Source organism: Parus major, chromosome 10 (genome assembly GCF_001522545.3).
Source record: "Parus major isolate Abel chromosome 10, Parus_major1.1, whole genome shotgun sequence".
In the NCBI taxonomy this organism is placed as follows: Eukaryota; Metazoa; Chordata; class Aves; order Passeriformes; family Paridae; genus Parus; species Parus major.
The window spans coordinates 5668723-5688464 of NC_031779.1; the positions used below are offsets into that span (position 1 = coordinate 5668723).

The 19742-nt window shown below is 37.1% G+C and overlaps 1 protein-coding gene across 1 annotated transcript in view; it reads left to right on the top strand.

The window, feature by feature from the left end:
• The window catches only part of THSD4 (thrombospondin type 1 domain containing 4), a 262970-nt gene that overhangs the window by 1955 nt on the left and 241273 nt on the right, over window positions 1–19742 (top strand). Inside the window, exons 2-3 of the mRNA XM_019007885.1 lie at window positions 12446–12542; window positions 18630–18852. The gene's annotated coding sequence lies outside the window, so the exon portion shown is untranslated. The remainder of the gene's footprint in view (window positions 1–12445; window positions 12543–18629; window positions 18853–19742) is intronic.

The following is a 19742-nucleotide window of genomic DNA, read 5'->3' on the forward strand; positions in this document are numbered from 1 at the left end:
TCCCAAGTACCTAAAACTTTGACGGTCATATAAGCAGCAAGTTCTTATATGTTCTGAAACTGAAGTGCCACATATAATGAACTTTCTACTGCTATAGGTGTAAATTGATGAGTTAAAATGGTAATTGATATTGAAGCTATGACCTTTTAATAAACCCTTCCAGTCTGAAAGCAGGTTTTTTTTTTCTCCTTCAAGAGCCTTTAAATGCTGCATAAAACCGAATTTTGATGTTAATATTTCACTGATATCCCATCTGAAATAGACTGTGATCCTCTCATGTAGCCTGACTCCTGCACAAGACAGGGACTATTACTGTAAAGTATCTATATGTTAACTAGAAATCATCTTGAGGGTTAAAAAGATATTGTTTTAAGTCTTTTGAAAACTTTTTTGATTGACTTTTGGATTATTTATGCAATTTACTTATTTCCTGAGACAAATTTCTTCTATGTCCAGACAAAAGCAGATAATGATGTATGATATTTTTTTCAGTTTAGCTGTCTCACGCATGAAGGCCCCATTATGTCATGCAGAGTCACTGTTTGTTATGCAACTGAAATTTGATCTTCAGTAAGAACTGATGAGGACCTGTATTTCATACATTCCTTTTAATACAGAAAAAGTAATAGAGCTGCGTTTTTGCTGCCACAGTGGAGCAGGGAGAACAAATTCTCTTGATGCAAACCAAAAGTGATGCTGTCAGTTATGAGGAAGAAAAAGGTACTGGGAAAAGGTTTTAACTGAGCATAGAAGTAACACTGCCACACTGCCTAGGACCAAGGGATACATCTGAATCCAGAAACAGCTGAAAACTATTTTCCATTATAGAAAAGTGAATTATCTTGTTCCACTGCTACAAATGTATTTTTATAATGTAAACTACTTAAAATAATGACAATAATAAAAAGGCTAACCTATTAAAACAGATCTGCACATTAAGTTAGGCTATTGTGGAAACAGTAGCGATTCCACAATCTGTGTATACATTCCATAATTTTGGGACAAGTGGATGCTTTTTTTTTTAACCAGAGCTAAGGGCTGTAAAAGTGACAATGATGCTTTCAGTTTCTACTTTTGATTATAGCAACACATCAGGATGAATTGGGTTTTGTTAGCTGGTTTATTTAAAGAGGCTAAGGCAAATATTTTCTGTTTCCTATTATTAATTAATAGTCATAAATATGTGATTTAGATTGGGAGGTCAAAATCACAATAGAAGCTATTTGGTTTGATTGGGAAAATAGACTCCTTGGATGTTTTTCTGTTTCCACATCATGCAAACTTTGCTACATCTTGGAGCCCAGTTCCAGTGAAATTATTTTTCTTTTTAAGTTGGAGGCATCAGATTTTTGGAGATTTGTTAAGTCTTGGTGCTTTGCTACATATGTATAAAACAAGGAGTGGAAATAAGACACTGGTAATCACTTTGTTCTACTGTGATAAGGTGGCTTTTACTCCAAAGTATATATGAACTGGTTTTTATTTTGCATACAAAAAAGGAGTTAGTGTGGGCTACCCTGACTTGAGACAATCTTACAGAAAGCTGAGAGGTACCTGCTTACACACATCACCTCAGAGCTGGATTTTCATGAGCATGAGCTAAAAATTCAATCTAAGGGACTGTTTATCCAGCCCAAGTATTAACTTTGTTGGCAAGCTTTACTAGGCTTCTGCTCTCAGGGGAAGAAGGAAAAGCTCATCTGGAGGAACTCTTGTCTTTGTTTGCTGGGGTGAAAATAGCATTTCTTTACAGGCTGTGTGTTGAGCCTTATATGCCATACTTCTGTACAGATGGAGTGGACAGATACTTCTGCTTATTATATCAAACATCAGGAAACTCTGGTGAAGAACTGAGAAGTCTTAATGGGGGAAAAAGTGACTCTTCTCAAATTTTAAGTTGTATGGTTTTGGTGGGGTTTTTTTTCAGTTATAGATAAATGTGTTACAAGCAGAAACAAATTTGACTGACCTGAGTACACTGAGCGTATGAAAAAGTAGAAAACTGAAAGTTAGAATATTTATACCAAATCCAGTACTAGAAGCATCCAATATGCCCAGGAAACGTGTTTGTACAAAGTAACCCCACAGTCCTTAATATTGATAGACTGGCTTCAGTAGGCCCTTATGGGCAGTAGTTTTATCCAGCTTTTTGGAAAATCTAGACTAATGGCTTCCTAATTGCCGTGGACTTTGATTGGTACACTATAAAATAATGTAATCAAGACAGCAGAATCAGATTTCTTGGTGATGAATTGTGTTGGTTAGTGGCATGAAAATGCTTAATCCCATCTTGGGTTGAAATCTTCCCAATAAGGTAGGTTCTTCCATACTAAGGAAAAACTTGTGTGCAGTCTTCATTCTTATATAGTGCATGGAATCTGGTGTATCACTACATCCATAACTTGGACATTTTCCACTTTCAAATTATTCCTTTCCCTTCTGTTTGAGTAATATGTGTATTCCAGAAGTTAAAAGCTGCAATTAGCAATACTCCATTTTACACTTAAGAAAACTGGAATTTTTAATGAAGACTGAGCAGGTCATAAATAAGTTCATTCCTTCTGGAATTCTAGACATGGATAACATAAACAGCATTAACCTTTTCAAAACAGAAAGAATACCTTTTAAGAGTACAGGTAATAATGCAAAGTCTTTCTGTGTGTAGTATTGTGCACTTAGCACTTCAGCACAGGAGAAGGTATCCTGGAATGATAATGGCTTCCATCTATTTATATCATTAGACAAGACATTGTAAAGTTAATTCTGACTACAGTGGTGAAGAAATTGTTGCTGTGAATGTGATGTTTGTCCTATATGCTCACATAGTCTAGACATCTTACTTGATCATGCAAATAACAGTGGTCACACTTAATAAAAGAAATCATTGCAATATGTAGAGAAGTTGTGACTTTACAGTGATAAAAAACGTTGAGTTCATTGATCAGCTATTATATGACACTTAGAAATTGTACTGTGATACAGTATGTGCTGTGGTTTGTGTTCTGTTTGGATATGTAGCACATTTGCTGCCTATTTGCATTAGGCTTCAATGATCTATGCTTCCTCATAAAATAAAGAAATCATTCTGAAGAGTGATGAAAGAAGCACAGCATACAGCTTTTCTCAGTTTCTTACTCAGCACAGAGTAAGAGTGTATTAGGCTTCATACAGCTCTTGTATGCTGTGTAAAATATTCGTGTTGGAACTCTCAGAGTCATCTGACTATGAAGCTAAGTCCCCTCTGCAATGTAGTAAGGCATGGTTTAAATGCAACTTGACATGCAGCTGAAGATTCTCAAAGGTATTTGCATTGATTTATGCTCTTCATTAGGATGAATAATCAAACCAAGAAAATCCAAACTAGATAACCTATGTGAGCTAAAACCTTGATGCTGTTGAAGCTGTTGAAAGATTCCCAGTGATTTGAGTGAGATTTTTTTTATATATGATGATGACAGTTTTGTCTTGGGTTTCAGATTAGAATCTCACCTAGATTAGAAACTCATCTAGATTCTGTACTGGCTGGAGGAAAATAGACACTTCTACAGTGTAAAACGTCTGATTTATTTTAGTGGTCCATATTTTCAATGAAGTGGGGTTTTCTTTCTTTTTTTCTTTTTTTTTTAATTCTTTCCCTGTTAAGTTTGTGAAGATAGTTTTCCAGATGTTGATGTCTCCAAAAGCTTGGATTTGTACTGACAAGCTCCATCCTGCCCATGTGTTGTCTGCTTCCCTCTCAAGTGATTCAAATCAGCATGTTCTTCTAAGCCAGTTAGAGCCCACAGAAGCAGCCCACTTAAAGATGAATAAACATGGGTTCTAGTTGGATTGGGGGTAAAATTTGAGTGTCCTAGGCTTCCAAAAGAGAACTGCATGCCTCAAATCATGCTAGACTTCTGTTAAATCTAGATCAGTAAGTCTTTTGGTCACATTTGAAGAGACCTTGAGGGCTGGCACACAAGTTACCTCCTTTCCTGATTTGAATGTATTTATGGCCAAAGTAGGAGAGTGCCATGTGGATAGGGTGGGAGACTGAATTGGAGCAGACATTGTTAGACAGTAGATAACTGCTTTTTCACTCAAAGCAGTGCAATAGCATATGTCTGTGAGTAGTAAAGTGTTGCAAAATATGTTAAATGTTCTTGGTGACAAGCCAGAAATACATGTGTTAAACATGTCAAAATAACCAAGATATCTCATTTGTTAGACACAGCCGTTTCTCTGGTGCTGAGCTCGCTGGTTGCAAGGCAGCTGCTGTCTCTTGTACAGACATTGTTATGTGCTGGGCAACTGTGAAGAAAGTAGGAAATTTGCAGACAATATGAGTGTTCAGGTTGTTGAGCAGATTCTTCTGATAGATTCTGGAAGTATCATTCTCAGTATTTTCAGGTTTATTTAAAAGAAAAATTGCTTCAGAGAAGTGAAAGGATCATTTAGCTTTGTTTTTTAAATTGTGAGAATGCGTGTCTCATTGAAGAAGAGAAGAGGAAACCAAAAAGGAACCACAGGTGGTCTGAGAAATTTATATCATTTGCTCTTTCTTCTCTGTTGGTAGTGAACTTTTCCCCTTGTTTGATGATGCTGGCTGTAGCTCACTCAGGAATTATCTATAGTCTGTGTCAGGAAAGAACTTCAATAGATGTAGGTGTGCTCAGGGCAGTTTCCAAATTCAGTCAACATACGTTGCAATCCAAGATCAGTAATTTTTCACATTTTCACACCTTCCATCAGCAACTCACTTCAGCAAACTTTGGCATGTTGCAGGGAAAAACTAGCCTTTTGATAATGTGCATCTCAATATGTGATCTATGAATGTGTTTGATGTCTTTCTGTGGAGCAGGTGAATGTCAATTGTAAAGATTCTAATGTTGAGAATATTTCATGTAAGACATCTGGGGACCTTTACTACTGACTAGGTCTCAGTTTTTATTCCAGAGACTCCTTATAAACTACATTGATCAAATTCCTCTGAACTGGTATTCAGAGGGGACCATGAGATAAAAAGTCATGCCTTGAAGAGGATCATCCCCTCATGACCTACATTTTAACAGGAGCAAAAGTGAAAGAAAAACACTTTGTTGCATTAGATAGCTGGTAATGAGCTGACAAAGGTGTTAGGACAGCCAGGTGCTGTTTATCTCATCTGTGCTGTGTATTAAGTGTGGGGCAGCTACACAGAGTGAGCAGTCTTGTGTATTTTTAGAGGTGTGAGAACTGTTATGAGAAGCCAAATACTACTTATTTTCCCCTCCCATACTCCACATAGGAGACTCTCACTTTACTCACCCTTTGTTTCCAAGCTGCAGCGTATTCTGTTGTTATTTAAGGAAAATACCTTCACCACTGCTTGTGGCTTCAGCTTTTGGCCCACAGAAGACAGAGACTGGCAGCTTTTTCCTTTTCCCAACCTCCACAGTGGGGAAGAGCTAGAGGGAGGCTTTTGCTTAAGTGGCATCAGTTATTGGTGTAGAGCTGAAGTGCCATAGCTGTGTTTTGTGGAGAGGCTGAGAAGAGTGCTGGAGGTACAGGCACCTGTCAGTCTGTAGAAAAATAGTTCTAGCTCATGGAATGGGAAATTCTGTGGGATTTTTTTTTTCCTGGCTCTTTCAAAAGAATTTTTTATTGCTGTCATTTCATTTGAACCAGCAGATGAGAGAATCCCTAACTTGTCTGCCACTAACACAGACTTCATTAACCAGCACATTCACCTGTAACAGTCACAGGTCATGTTTATTTACTTTTATTTTTTAAATTAGTTTGTCTTATGTCCTAGGGAGAAATCATTACACTGTTTTGGGGTCTTTTTTATCGCTCATTACACCTGTGGCATGTGTGGAATTTGTGATAGATAAAATGCACCAAAGGCAGATATTTTTGTGTGAGCCTGTGTGCTAAATATTTAATATCTCTTTGAAATACTTGTTCATTTAGAGGAGTCTCATACTCTTGATTTCTTGGTATACATTTGTTTCAGAATGTTATCAATTCAGTGATTCCTAATCAGAAGCATTTGGAAATCTACAAGATTGCCAAGTTTTGTCTTTTGATCTTGCAGCATGCTATTTTTTTTAAAATGGCAGTTTACAATACAGCTAAAAATCTTGCAAAATGTAAGTAGGTTCTTGGAAATTGACTTTAGCTCAAATTAAAGTTATTTCAAAATTTTGGATGAAATTTTTTGAAAATCTATTTTAGAGAAAGCTTTCAAAGGTTTATTTCCTTAACTGTTCAAAAGACAGCTTTGCAATGTGCTCAAGACTACTTCTTTCATGAAGTACATTTTTTTCAGAAGGATTTATGGAATCTTCTAGAGATTGACTTGGTGACAATAGCTGTATTTCTTATTTTAATTCTGGATTAAAGTAGTATGATGTCAGATGTGGGTGGATTTCCCTTTGTTCAAGCATCATGTGATGACATCAGTCTTCACATCAGAGACAATTACAGCTTAGTGGTACAACACGTTCTTGGCAGGAGTTGTGGTACTGGGATCAAGATTTTGGCAAGGGCAAACTCCAGAGTGATCTCCTGGAAATGATTCTTGGAAAATTTTTGATTCTTGGAAAATTTGCATCTACTTTCAGATCTGAGAAATTACTGCCTGCATTGGTAGCAAATTGTATTATTTCTTTCCTAGAAGGACTTTGGAAAGGCCATGGATTCTTTCAGCTGCATTTAAAAGTTTAGATACATTCTTATCATACAGAGGTGAAAGAACTGGTAATTTTAGTGGGTGAAATGGAAATAAGGAGCAAATTAGCTCAAAATTTGCAATTTTGGTCTTCCTATTTTTACCTCTCTAAGACTGTTGAGAAGGGGAGGAAGAATGGGTGGGTGTCAAGAGTAGAGGAGTTTGGGTTATGAGATAAGAAGGGACTGTAATGGCAGTCTGAAATTCAGAAAAAGCTTTTTGAAGGGCTCCTCTAGAACACAGGGAATTTGTCAAACCAGCTGGCTCTGGTGCACAGTGCTGTGGAGTGGAGGGAGGCCTGGAGTGCTGCAATAGGAGAGCTAAATAGGAGAAGGAGAGCTAGACACAAGCAGAAGTGAGGCAGGAGCCAGGATTGCAACTTTGATTTCAAGTCTGTAGAGCTTGGCAGGTCTCTGTAATTTTGAGTGAGAAATATGTGCACCCAACCTCAGTGAACATTTGTCTTTTTCTCATAACATTCTTTAACTGTTCTCTTTGGTTGCTCTCCCAGTGTGTTGCTTAACACAGCTTTCTGCAGGCTGTGTTAAAAGAGGATGCCTCTGGCCTGTGTCAGCTCAGGGATTTGTATCATTATTGAGGATTTGGTACTTCTTTAGGAATGCCTTGTGATCACTGTATAAAAGAACACAAAATAGCTGTATCATATGAATATCTGTCCCAGTTTAGAAAAGGTAGGCCCTCTACAGATTCTTTATGAGCAGTGCTGATAATCCTTGCAGCGTGAGTTCTCATTCCTGGTTCTCCTCCAGAGACATTCTCAGACATTCCCAGCACTGCCTTTTCTGAAAACCAGTAACTGTCTGAAATTTCATGCAAGTCTGTGGCACTCAGATTCTTTGTGTTTTCTAGAGGAGCAGTTATTTTCTCACTGCTTTTAAAGGGTTAATACATTTCCTGAAAAGTGTTTTCATAGTTCTGTTCTGTGTTAGAGTGGATAAGCCCAAGAGAAATTCAGGCTAGATCAATTGTTCTGTTGGGGCAGCAGCTTGTTCCCATCTGCTGCTTTTGCTGAGAAGTTGGCAGACCTTTTCTGGAGAGATAAAGGTGGCATAGCTGGATAGAGTCCCCCCAGCCCTAATTTGAAAAGCAGTGCAAGTGGCTGAGAAGCTGTGAGTGACAGCAGCTGGCTGTCAACAGACGTCTTTCCTTGCTGCTCTTCAGATATAAGCAAAAAGCATTCTGTTGGTAAATGCCATGCACTTGTGCTTGACTCTTCCCTTTCCAGATATGTAGCAGGGAAGGGTCCAGCTAAGACACCTATTCGTCTTTGGTGGGAAGAGTTTATGGTGTGAGCTGACTTATATTAGTGTCTAAGGACAGAACAAGACTACATATTTCTTAATTTTGTCTAAGAGATCATTCCCTAATCTGCCAGCATTGCTCAGGGTCTTCCTCATACATGGGATTGTAGAGGATGGTCTTTTATTTCAGGATTTGCTGAGATTGTTACATTGCTTGACCTTAAGCCAAAGCTGTGCAAATCAAAGGCATCCTATCTGAAAAGAGTGAGTGATGTGGTGGCTTGGAAAATCAGGGACAAACATGGAAAGAATCTTTAAACTGGCCTAAAATGTTTCTTAAACAGACCATTTACTTTATAGAAAATATTGCTGTTACTTTATTATGCCTCTTCCAAATATTAAAAAATAAAGGTATTTTCTCTGGCAGGACTTGAGCTTTAGGCTACAGATCAAACAGGTTGATACATTTTTCTGGCCTCTTTTTTTCCTAAATTTTTTTTGATTGATTTCTTTGTATTCTCATTAACGTCTACTCATATTGCATTTCAGTGTGGTCTGGCCAACAGCCTTGATATGGAGACAAAAATCTTTAGTTTTGTTTAACCAAGCTGGTAAGGAAGCTGTATTTTCATCCTGAAGTCAGGGGTTGTCCTTGCAATAAGGTACAGGGGTTTTGTCCAAGATTTTCAGAAGTTTCTACACTAAATAAGTATTTAACTGCTACTTCATTGGCACTGAGGTCTGTTTGCACTTTTTTTCTCTGGAGCTGCAACTATAATCAATGACCAACATGAAGCAATCTCAATGTGGGATTACATGCAGTTACTTAAAGCATGTTGCTGGATTTAATACTCCTTAACTTTGTCCTTACAACTGTGCAGCTGGAGAATGCAGATGGTTTTAGCATTGCTGAAATTTGGCTGACTCTGCAACAACATCCAGGCCTTTTTGGACATTGTGTGATAAATACAACACTGCTAGTGCTCTGTTTTTATTATTAGTGGAGGTGCAAGTGCTAAAAATATGTCTTGCTTTCACAAGAATCTAAGCACAGACAATGCTGCAGAGAGCTCCTTTCTGTCTGTGTCTTATTTGCTTGATCTGTATCTGGAATTGAAAAGGGCCAGGAGGTTTCCACATAAATCTTTGAGATTTCTATGTTCCCCTCAGTATCAGCTTTGATAGTCTCTCTTTAAAGAAAATTAGATTTTAGCTGTTTTGGTATCAAAGAAAACCTCAAGTATGTGAAGTTGGATGTAGGTGATGCAGACAGATGTTTGCACAGAGCTTGTAACAATAGTGGGAGGTGCGAACTACTGCCTTTACTGAGTGTTAGCTCAGATATTTAGCAGAGTTTTCTAATTGTGTGTATTAAATACTTAATTCCTTAGAAAGAACCACACTAGAGACAGCAGAGCTTGATGTGTGGTGGGAGACATGTTAAGTCAATGGCCCAAGCTAGTGGTTTTTGGGAATTGCTTCTGGTTGTTGGTGTTAGAAAGGAGAAGTCCAACACCGAACTTCATCAGCATAGGAACAAAAGAGGAACAAAAGAGGGGATTTTAGATTTTTAGTATCTCTGAGGTATATTTTTATCTTGTAGGTAGAAAACCTGTCACACTTCATCCACATTCCTACTCTAACATTAAACAGAAAAGCACTAAAACACTTCCAAGTCTGAAATGAGACATTTTTCCAGGAGTCCTTCTGAACTGGTTGGTTGGATTGGGTTTTTTCACCCTGGTGCCTATCAGTTGCAAACTTTTTTGCTTTAATAAACTGACTTGACCCTGATCGAACAGGACATATGCATGAGTCTGTGGATGTGAAAGGTGGGGAAGGAAAGAATTACATCCACTTCCCCTTGTTTGGGTCAACTGTGCTGCAGTTGATTTTTTAGCTTAATTAAGTTAATGACTCACTGGATAACTTGCTGCAAATGTTCATTTTTTTACAGTATGCAACTTTTCAATGCTGGAAAAGTTCTTTCCTGTTGTGCTGGAAAAGTTCTTTCCTGTTGATGCCCCTTTACAAAAAAAAAAAAAAAAAAAGGACATTTAGCAGGTTAGGCCACTACTATGTTGTATGCACACATCAGGTATGTGTTCCATAAAGCTGATTACTCAAAACAGAGTTTGATGTTCAGCAAAGAAATTTTGACTGCAGAATGGATGTTAAGAACTTCCTTAAAACTCAAAACCAGTCCTGCATTCAGGCTTGTCTTTGCAAGAATAAGAAACAACAACAAAGAAAATCAAACCAGAACCACCTTTTGATATACATGATAAACATGGATGATACACATTTATTCTGCTCCTCTTCAGATTTGAAACCAGCAGACAGAGAATATTCTCCTCTTTGGTAGGACTGGAGAGCAGTTTGTTTCCTTAAATTTACTGACAGTGCTTGAGAAAATTATTTGTTTTGTTTTGTTTAGAACCAAGGGCCAAGCAGTTGCAGAGTTTATAACCCAAGACAGGGTTATTAAACAGACATATAGGCCATTTAGGACACTGGAACAAACTCAGAAAACTTAGTGAAAGAAAGAGGAAAACTAGTTTTGCAGTGGGACATTGGACCACACAATAGGCAAACAACTGTGACACATCACTTGGAAGCACTGCAATTTTTTTTCAGGCAAGTATGAGGCCTGTGATGCATAGATTCCCACCATTTTACAGTTCTTTCTTTGGACTATAAGTCATTCCGTTTGCCATCTCTTTTTACCTCAATGTGATTTATAAATCTTGGGGTTTTTTTAATATCCATAACCAGATATGAAGTTATATGAATGAAGTAACTAATGCAGACAGGAAAAAAGCTGAAGTTTATACACCTAAAAACTGCAGTTATCGTGCAATAGTTGTATGAGCCTGGCAACTGGATGGAAAAGGCAGGACTGTAGCTTTTGTCTTCAGGATTATTTGCTTAGCAGGGTTCTCCTGAGTTTACCATTGATTTTCAACCGTTTCCAAATTCTTCATTCCAGAGCTTCTATCTGAAAAGTTCCAAGCAAAGTTTCAAGAACTGTTAAATACTTATATATAGCTTCTCAGGAGGCTTCAAGAAATGAATGAGAAGGATTTTTTGTCCTGTTTGGACAACTACTAAATTAAGAAATTGTGCCAGTTCCAGGAGATCAGGAAAAGGTGAAGTAGCACCACAGAACCCTAAAGTTTTTATCTGAATATATGTGTGAGAACTTATAGTCTTCATAAGGGTCCTGTCCCCAAACTAACAGACTTAACCTTTATTTGGCAAAGATGGTAAGATCGGATATTGAAAGTGTGAAGAAAAAAAAAAGGCAAAGCCAGTCCTGAAATTCTGAGGCTAGTTCCACAGATATTTTAAATTCTGTTTGTTAGTTTTCTTTTTCCCTGCAATAAAAAGTTTCAGGGAGACTGTGTTGCCTTTTTCCCTCTCATGGGACATGAAAAGCACTATATAATATTTATACCAGATAAACCTATTTATTTATTTCCCCCCCTTTCAAAAATTGCTCATCTGATTGCTGTCACTTACAAAGAACAAAGATTCACTTCCTCTTACTTTGCAGGATTTGAAGAAAAAGTTTGTTTTATTTGCTTACTCTGTGTCTCAGGGAACCTTCTGAGAGTTCTTTGGGGTTTTGTGGTCGTGGTTGTGGTTTTTTGTTTGTTCGGTTTGGTTTGATTTGGTTAGTTTCTTTTAATAAAGTGAAAAAAAGGAAAGTCATGAAAGAAGAAAAGCAGAGTGTAAAGGAATCCATTTTTAAGAAGTTAGAAATGTTTTCCTCTTAACTCTCAAAGTACTCTTTTAGATTTTTTCTTTAAAAGCATAAATACATGTGCATGGACACTGCTCTGTTTAATACTGTTATGGTAATGTCTTTTCCATGTCCTTTCATATGTTCTGCTATCTTATAAAACTTGAGATATTTTACAGGGTGGGGGAGTAAGAAACAGAATGAAAATCATGCTAGATGTTGGTTGGGGTTTTTTTGGTACACTTGCTACGTTTTGTCCAACATCAGGCATGCCTGTGTGATTTCACTATCTGCTGTCTGGGCAATGGCAGGTACTCTGAGAACCTTGGTTCTGTTCAGGAGGAAGCTGTCCAAGGGCATTGGGAACAGCACTAAAGGCAGCCTGTGAGCACAGCACGTAGAACCAAAAAATCAGAAAGCTTTTGGAACTCTCCCTTGGAAGGGCTTGCATACTCCAAATGCTAGACTTGTGGATGAAATATTACTCAGAGCACTGATCTCAGTAAGAATCAAGGAAATGGAAAATAAATTATGTGGGAGACTAATGTGTAATTAAAATTTTAGTGGTAATTTTTTTTTCAATGAAACATTGTTCTTAGAGCCGAGCAATAGTTCAGGTAACTGCTAAAGATTTACAGAGCATTTTTCTTGGCAGTGGATAATAGGTTATTGTTGTTATTCTCAAACATAGTGACAGTTGTTCATAATAGCAACAGTCCTCTTGCAACTACTTCTGTTATTGCTTAGACAGGATCAGACTGGACAAGCCTTAGAGAAGATGGAGAGAGACAAAAAGAATTATTTAATTCTTTCTGGTATTCCCCTCAAAGTGATCCACAAGAAGGTAAAGAATTTTTTTCTTCCATTTCAAGTATCCTAGAGATTAAGAGCCAAATCCATAATGGTGAAACTTGTTCTTTAAATATCTATAATATTTCTGATAGTCTCCCAGCAGTTTTAAAGGAATAACTGTCAAGTGAATATGTGGAGACTGTAAGGCACGAGTAAACTCTTATGAACATACCAACATTCTTGACTGTTGCAGGTACTGGTATGAGACATTCCAGAAACTCTGTTAATGGCATATTTGGGGCTTGGCTGTGAGGCAGTATCAGTTGTGCTTCCTTCTACACTGCCAGTTGTTCCACACCTGAAGTTTCACAGTATTTAAACTTTCAATTCCAAAATCAGTGAATTACTCCTAAGTATTCTAATATCTTGACTAGGATTACACACTAATTACCTGGCAAAGACTGGAGGAGAGCTGATTATTTGGGCTCATTAATATTTACACTATACTTGCCACTTCTATTAATAAAACCTTAAATCTTCTTGTTTATCAAAGCAGGCTGTTCCTCAGGTAGAATTATACTTGGACATCTTTTATAAAAGATACTAGTATTTGGTACTGTTGGTGAAGTTCCCAAGGATGTGATGATACTTTGTTGGAAGAAGATACTTTAGAATAATATATATTTATATATTAAAAAATTGTTGTATTTCCAATCTGGATCAGCTAGATAATGGTAGTTTTCCCATTCTGGGGAAGCAGTTCATGTGTGATAGTAAATCTGGAAAGAACTTCCTTGACTCAGCTCATTCCCAGGACTCAGTTGAACAGTGGATATTGGTTATTTTTCTGTCACCTGGGGAGCAGGTTCCTGAGCAACCTTATCTAGCATCAGTCAGCTGGGCTTTGAACAAGTGTTGCACCAGGGGAAGTCCTGAGATCTGTTATTTTCTATTGTTAATAGGAGCAGAATTAGATTTCCACTTGTGTTGTCCTGTCTTATAGTTCCTCTCATTAGTCCTCTTATAAAAAAAATTACTTTCAAAGTTTTAAAGTGCTTAAGCAAGTCTAAGCTTTTTTTTTGTCTTAAAACAAATTATCTTTTTGTCTGTTTTTTCCCAAAATAACACCTATTTGTAATGGATTTTGAAAGTGTATAAGTCATCATTAACTCAGTTTCATTAATTTCACCTTAATTATTTACTTTTGGGTAAGGAAATTAACCTTCCTTTGTTCTCCTTTGCATGTTTTAACTGTGTGTTGATTTTGATTTTTTAACTTATTTTTTTTTTATCTGTCATGCTTTTCCTAATACAATGCTGTGTACTGAAGAAAGAAAAGTTTATAAGAGAATTTCCAGATCAGGCTCAAAGCCTGACAGGCATCAGGTTTTCTGGCTACTGCATACAGGCACTGATAACTTAGGGTTGCTGATAGGTTTCAGATTGGTGCAAAGGAGTGATTTCTGGATAAATGCCAATCAGTGTTTTTGCTGAGCTAAAATATCAGAGGAGGAGTGTAACTATGGGAGTTTTGGGACACAGCAGCACATTCATTTCAGGTGCAAACTACAACCTTATCTTCACGTGACGTTGCCTGATTCTGCTAAAACTATCCCCACATCTGTACTGTGAACCTAAAAAGCAAGCCTTTTATTTCAGTAGCTGTTTTCCAACCTGTTCAGCATCTACTGAGAGAAGTGAGATGGAATTAATAATTATTGTAGTTGCAGAATTATTGTCTGCAGCGGTGATTTCAGTTTTGCTTACAGAATCACAACACAAGTCTTAAAAGTATAGGGCTTTTCTTGGAAAACTTCTGTGGTTGAGAATGTGAACATGGATTGGCTTTTATACCCAAGTGCATTTTCAGAGGTTTTGCACACTCATAGGGCTTTGACTTGTAATCCAAAGGTATTTTTGTATGATTTTAGAATTAAGATGACTATAGCATATTGCATTAATGAAAGGAGAAATGTGAATTTAAAATATGTTCCATGCTCACATATGGCCTTATCAACACCATCAACAGAAATGCACAGATTAAAATCATTGAGAAATTTGGCCTTCTATTTCATTGACTTCTTTTCCAGCCTTTCAACAGTGGGAGGCAAAATGAGTTCAAGTCAAAAATGTTCCCATGGGTTCTGTGGCAAAGTGGCTTTTCCTAGTATTATGAATGACACAAGTTTAATATCTGGCAAGAAAAAAATATATGTTTATACTAGGGAAATTATCTCTTGCTGATATGAAATGTCAGCAGCATTGCAGCAGAATCCCAGATGATTGTGGGTTTGCTGCCAGCATATACAAGGACAAAATGTTCAGAACCATTTTAGGAACTGGCATCAATCTGGCACAGTCTGCACTTAGCTTGCAGTCACATCCATCCGAACCAGCAATAAGTAATTTCTCTGATGTAAACAAGGATAAAGAGAAGAAAATTATCTAAAATTATAGGAGTTAAGCAGAAGTGTTGGTGCAGAGTCCAGTTGCTTAATAACAAAGCAGTTAAGCAGTTGCCAAGAGGGAGTGCTTGCCCTCACAGAGCTTTCTGGGAGTCTGCAGACACCTTTACACATTCTGAAGTGCTGTGAATAAAAGATGACTATGTGTAGTTTTCTGAGCTGTTAAAATGGTCATATTCAGACTTCCTCTGAGTTTTGAAGTTGTGAGGAAGGATGCAATTTGAATGTAAACCATAGCACAGTGAATTGTATTTTCCATAAATGCTGCATAGTATGAGAAACAGAATGAATTTCCTCTAGGGAAAAGGATGCAGACAGCTGGCAGTGAATTGAAACTGGTGTTTAAAGGACTGTCTCAGGGTTAGTGTAGATGGCTCTTGTAAACTTGACATTTTGAAGAAACTCAAGGAAGAAAGTTGAATGGGGTAGAGGGCTGGGGTAGAAGTTTCAAGATGCTTTGTGAAATGCACAGCACTAGAGAAAACTGCTTAAGACTTGCACATACAAAATGATGTCACAGGCACCATGATAACACATGGAACAATTGTCAAATGCTCAATAACATGCAGTGTAAGGAATAATTTTAGCCAATTGTGTAAATTGTCTGTTAAAAAGGAAAAAGATGAAGTATCATTGACCCAATGAAAATAATGAAATTATTTGTTCAATATTAAGCAGCAATCAGAGAAACAAGCTACCAGTGTAGGAGTTTAAAGAAAGGGCCAGAAAGTAACAGTGAGCTTGTAATGTTTTAAGTTTGCTGTTGCCACACTCATTCATTATGAGGAAATGAAAAGGGACCAGAGTGACCTCAAGTCCCAGAAAGACACATGTAAGTGGAAAATAGGAGTGTGACTGTTGAGGAGAAAAGGCCTGACTGGTGTGTTTGGACTGGTGTCTCTGAAATAGCCCACCTGTGTTTCTTTTCACCTTTCTTATAACACACTGGCAAGAACATTCTTGTAGATTGGAAAGCATTGCTTTTAGAATGGCTTTTCTCCCTTTTTTTTTGATGCCAGAGCAATAAAGCAATGAACAGTAAAACTTGTCACTGTCAGATGTCAGTGAAGCCAAAAGAACTGCTGGATTCTTGTGCTCCTCTCCAAAGCAGTATCATTAGTCACAGTAGGAGGAAAAATTATGGCAGATCTGGCTGGAACAATAGCCTGATTTACAATAGCAATTCCTGTATTTCAAAATCCCATTTGAATTACAATGTGATGGTATTTCTATTAATGTTATATACAAATAGTACTCCTGATCAAACTTCCCTAAATTTAGTGCACATATGAAACATTTATTTAGGGGTATTTCCTAGTCCATTCAATATACTGCCACTTCTTACCAAAAGACCGTAATATCAAAATATTTGTCTTTAAAAAGCAGGTATCTTCCTTTAAACATTATTCCTTTAAACTCCACAAAGTAATTATTCTTTCAAACTCCAGGTCACTATTCATCTTATTAACACACTAAAGCTTCATCATATTTTGGGGGAGCAAGTTATAGATGCTAGTTTTTAAAAGATTATAAATAAGGATTGTAACCTGACTCTACAGTTGAGTAACTGTCACTACTTTCAGGGCAACTGAATTTGATTCCCTTGCTTTGTTTATTCCTATTGCTGTCTTCACTGATCAATGTGGGTGTTTTGTTGCAATTTCTTGATATGCAGTTGCATTTTAATTCTTCTATTTCTTCTGTGAGAACACTACATGTTTATTCTTGCTAGGGTGGAATGGAAGCCAGTGACTGTGGTTTCTGGATCTTACAGAGTATTGTCCGTGACTTTGGCTTGTTTCAACACTGGACAGGGTTTGAGAACAATTTTTCTCCCTGTTTGCTGTATGTACTCATAGCTACAGAGAGAGCATTTTATTGTCAGGAAGTTGTCATCTGTTGGATTGAATTACAAACAGTCAGGGTAATGATTCTTTGTTGTTTAGGTTCTTGAAAGGCTTGAAATCATTAACATTCTTAGAATGACATGTATCATAAATCATGACATAGGAAAATTAGAGGGATTCAATCATGTACATGTAATTTCAACGGCAGGGTGTACAAATACATTGTTGTACTTATGCTGTCCACAAACAGTTCTTTTCTATGCTCTGATGGCCAGCACAAAGTTCTCTCACAGCCATGATTTCTCTGTCCTGATCTTTATATTGACCAGAATGAAAAAGGGTAGGAGTTAAATGAAAGAATAATATATATAAAATTACTATAATATTATAAATATATATATATAATACATAAATATAATAATAAAATAATTGTAGCTTGTAGGTTTTGCAGCTGCTCCTCAGAATCCTGTAGTGCTGTCATACAATATGCTTTTCTGCCTTGTGCCGAAGGATCAGTACACAAGTAACCCCAAAGAACAAACTAGAGGATATTCATTTCTAAATTGCATAGAAGGAAAAGGGTCAGTGATTCACTTCTGAAATTCTGGCATGGTCAAGATGAATTAAGTCATTTGTACTTGGTCACTACACAATGCTTGCTGTAGAAACAGCTGTGTCAAATACTCCAGGAAAGAAACCAGTATTTTGGAGCTCCCAGAAGGTCTAAATATGTTCCTTTCATCTTCCAAGTAGTGACAGTGCTCTTCCAAAAAGCTAAATTCTCTGACTGAGAGAACAAAATTTCCTTCCTTAATAGCTAGAAAACTACTGCAAAGTAGAAAGAATAATGTGTGTGGTTTCAAGTTTTGATATGAAAATAAAGAGCTTGAATCACAATAAGCAGATTCTATTTAGCTTTGCTTAATGCTTAGTTAGGAATAATGTACTATTTCTTTGGAAGTGTGTAATATCTCTGTCACTTGGGCTTTTAAGTACAACTCTAACAGGTAATTGCCAGGTAGGTCTGATCCTGCTGTGGGACAGAAGAGAAGTCCCTAGAATCCCTGGCATGAGAATTTTCTATGGTTCTGTGATTTCAGGATTCATAGTGTCTGTAGGTTTGGTTATTTTTTGAAGCAGAATTATTGGGCAACCTAATAACATAGACACAAACAAAGACATTAGAGACACAAGTATCTTACAAATCAAGGTATTAAGAAAATTATAAGTATTTTGATGAAATATAAGAAATACAGTGAGATTTAAAGGACAGTATAGAAATAGTTTAGTCTGCATTTAGGTGCCGGAATGTCTGCACATGAGCTTTTAGGAATTACTTTTTGCTGTCCATAGCTGATGCTTACTAACTCCAGCTGTGACAAAATTCTCTCCTTAGATTAATGACATCCTGGCCAGTTCCAGGAAAGGGGATAATTTGTAAGTGAATTTAATATCTGTTGAAGACAAGGAAAAGAGTTAGTCAGTCTAACACTTAGGGTAGTTTTACCAGCAAAATTAAACTGTTGCTCCTTGAGATTTGAAAGCTAAAATGTACTACAAATATGTAGTATAGGAACAATTCAGGTGGACAGAGGAATGGTCCATCTCCATCAGTGTTTTCTGTCAGTGGCTTTTATTGCATTTCTGAATAGGGCATAATGCTGCTCAGTTTACAATGGTACTGAGGGGCTGACTTAAGCTCCTATAGTGTATTTATCTTTAGGGATATTGCAAAATATGTATCAAAATTTTCAAGCCCTATTTCAAAATATGGTTTATTATATAATAATCTTCAACTGATATTTAGCTTTTCTTTTTTCACTACAGGGCTTGAGAAATAACTTCTGGCTTGAACATAAAGTCCATGCTAATTTTTGATCAGCTTTACCTTCACACATCATAACTTTGATAACAAGTTAGAGTACTGGAGCAATGGGTCAGATGCTTACTTGGCCAGTGCTGAGCAGAGGTTTGGTTTTGAAAGCCTTATTAAAACAGTGTGACCTGACAACAAGCTCCACATCTCTGGCCTAGCAGTTGTGAGGAAGGGGTAAGTGATGCTATTTCCCTTGATTGCTGAATATTTCTGTGACCTTTCCTTAGGGGTGAATGAGCACGTTATTGACTCCTAAAGCAATACACTGGCATCAAGACGTGTGGGAGTTAGAAACAAACCTGCTGAAATGTATGGACTGACAACAGCAGTGAATTGCTTTTTCTTTTTTTTTTTTTTTTTTTTTAAACTAAGCAAAGATCAACAACAATGCTGTAAAAGAACAAAAATTAAACCCTCAAAGGTTTACATGTTTATGATCCTGTGACAGTGAGTATCCACAGTCCTGGAAGAGCAGGGAGAGTGAAGGAATGACTGTTGGAATAAATACTGAGGAGGGAGCGTGAGCAAACTAGAGGTGATACTCACATCCACTCTGGACCAGTACTGGCCATGTGCCATAGGAGGTGAAATTGTTAGAACAATTTATCCTATAAACAGCAATTCAGGCCAAATTTATCTAATCAGCTTTTCATGATTAAAATACGTCTGGACTCCTGTTTCCAAAACAACAAGGGTTGCAGCAACATCAAGATTAGGAATAGGCTTTTTGTCTGTGTAGATATGTGTGTATGTATGTGTCTATTTTATTTTTCTTTGAGCATTTCCCCTTATGCGAGAGATTAGGTTGTGAAAAAGGAAAAAGCATCACAGGAGTAAATAATGGGGTCTACTAAACAAGAGCTGGCAGATGATGTTGGTACCCTGGAAAGCTTTCAACTAGGATCTTCTGTTTTATTTTTTTTTCTATTTCAAGCAGAGTAGTGGTTGTTCAATCTGAGCTGGCAGAAGCTTTTAGATAGCATCAGATCTACTTTTAGATAGCATCAGATCTTGGGTGAAAAGCTGTCCTTGGGAAATGACATAGCTTCTAAATAATACCTATT